We start from the raw sequence: 2,772 nt of genomic DNA, 5'->3' as shown, positions 1-2,772 counted from the left end.
AGTATTTACCGTAAATAATGGTCTCTCTACTATGCGACCCGAACATATAATGCCGTATTTCACTCTTGATGTTATGGCTATTTCCTGTCCTTTCCCCTTTGCAACTTGAACAAATTGCGTCTGTGTTGCAGCCTTTGACACTGTCGTCGTTTTTAACTAAACATAGTAGCCTTTCCAGAATTTATTAGATGCTTAAATATAGTGCTGTGTGTGTGTTTTAGCGGCGAACTCTTTCATGTAGAAAGGGTATTTTGTCTTCTCTCTCTCTCTCTCTCTCTCTCTCTCTCTCTCTCTCTCTCCTCTCTCTCTCTCTCTTCTCTCTCTCTCTCTCTCTCTCTCTCTCTTCTCTCTCTCTCTCTGCACTCACTCTTCCTTTTTTTCTATATTTCTTCTTTTCTTTTCTCCTCCGTATTTGTGTCTATGTCTGTTTTTCTATATGCATGTTCGTCTGTATACCTGTGGATCTGTCTGCCTTTCGCTCTCTCTCTCTCTCTCCCTCTCCCCCTCTCTCTCTCTCCTCTCTCTCTCTCTCTCTCTCTCTCTCTCTCTCTCTCTCTCTCTCTCTCTCTCTCTCTCTCTCTTTCTCTCTCTCTCTCTCTCTCTCTCATACCCCCTCTTCCTCACCTTCCCCCTCCTTCTCCCACTCCTCACCCCCCCCCCCCTTCTCTTTCATTCTCCAAAGACCCACAACAGTTAATGACAAGGAAATTATTCTCTGATTTATTATGCCCCGTCATGCAAATTTCATGACAGATTCCCACAAAGCAAAAGTTGACGACGAATCACAGGCAATTGCAGACGCTATCAATTTCTTATTGCAATAAGTGACTATTGAGAGAAGCATTGCAATGACATGCTTAATGGGAGGGGTATTGTTGATGTTTATGTTGTTGTTGTTGTGCTTGCTTGAGTGGAAAGTGTGATTGTTGTAATTGTAATTGTTAGTGTTTATTTATCGTCCTACCGCTTGATTTATGTTTAAGTTTATCGATTTAAATACGTCATGTGTTTATTTGTTTTATTTGATGAGTATAGAGGGTGAGACTGATAGATTGATTGGTAGAAAGACATTTAGATAGATAGGTAGATAGTATAGGTAGAAGGACAGATAGGTAAATAGATAGATAAATATAGATAGATAGACAGAGAGACATGGATTCATTGATAGCAGCCGGACAAGGAGCAAGATAGATATAGATAGGTAGGGTAAATATATAATATAAATAGATAGACAGATAGATAGACAAGCTAGACAAATACAACAAACAGACATTCAGTCAAATAAATATTGATTGGCAAACGCCTTTACTTTATTATCTATCGCCCTCCCGATCGACAGGGAAGTGTCACGAACAGCAAGAGAGTAACAGGTCATCAGATTTCTTTAAATTACCTCATTACGTCATAATAGGGTCATTATGGGCTTCAAAATTCACAATTGGCTCAGTCAAGATCACGGAAATCTTGTTTATAACACATTTGACCCTTCAAATTTGACCCTAAATATCAACTGAGTGGGGAGGTCAGGTCACACATGAGATGGAAATGTATGGATATGGGAGGAGGTCACTTCAGGTCATCAAAGGAGGTAGGGGGAGGGGGGGAGGGGGAGGGGAGTCGGTATTTTGTGTGTATGTGTGTGTGTGTGTGTGACCGTCTGTCTGTATATTTCCTTTTATCTATTTTATATATTTTTAAATTGTATTATTATTATCGTTGTTAAAGGGAAGATGGCTCGGGTTTTATATATATATGTTTGTTTGTTTCTTTATATGTATGTATTTACCTGTGTGCGTTTAGAGATGGATAATACATGTGTGTGTGCGTTTTTATGTATGTGTATATGTGAATGTGTCTGTCCCATTTTTTTTGTGGATTTTCTTCACACTACATCAACATCAGGTCAAAGGTCAAGCTATGTGACACCCTTTGTGACCCTAATGACTGTCTGATGACCTTGTTTGTACGGGGATGATTTGACCTCGCTGTTTTACATGACCTGGTTCTTTAAAAGATGAGGTCAAACCCCTTTTGTCCTTTTCTATGTTTGTTTGGCTTTTGTTCCAAAGATGAACTTTGACCTCGCGTGCCAGTTCTTAAAGGGATGACCTGCTTTGTTCTTCTCTTTGACCTATCATCATTGGCTTATTCAGTTTCCTTGTGTAAATATAGCTTTGTATCAATTTCCTATTGTTTTATTTTTGTTTGCGTGTGTTCTTTTCTTCTCCTTATTCCGGCTTTGTTTCCTCGTTATGTCCTCTCTCTTGTTTGCTTGTTTGTTTGTCTTTTCGTTTTCTATATCTTTGCAGATTATTCGTGTTTTTTTGTTTTTTTTTCATGTTCAAATTGAATTACATTTTCGGAAAGAAATCAGTCAGCTTTTTCTATAAAATATGATTGATCTATCTATATATCATCATATATTCTCTATAATTTTGATGTATAATTCAGGCACACTTTTAATCAACGCGTTGCAATTTGACAAACAAATGCAATGCTTCCGGTAAATTAAATATGCATACGGTTATTTGGATATAAACATTGCAATTAAGCATTTGAATATGCAGTAGTACCAAATCATGTGGAAGTTGTATCCTGTGTGTGTGTGTGTGGGGGGGGGGGGGGGCATTTACTCGCGTGTGTGGATGTGTAATAGAAATATATTGAACTCATACAAACAGACACTTCTGTATGGGCATTCGTGGATTTCCCTGTCTTACTTTCGTTGTTTTGTTTACAGACATACACAGAAACATACACTTCCTCACGCCC

Source organism: Penaeus chinensis, chromosome 23, assembly GCF_019202785.1.
Source record: "Penaeus chinensis breed Huanghai No. 1 chromosome 23, ASM1920278v2, whole genome shotgun sequence".
Taxonomy (NCBI): Eukaryota; Metazoa; Arthropoda; class Malacostraca; order Decapoda; family Penaeidae; genus Penaeus; species Penaeus chinensis.
Note: the sequence above shows the minus strand (reverse complement) of the source record.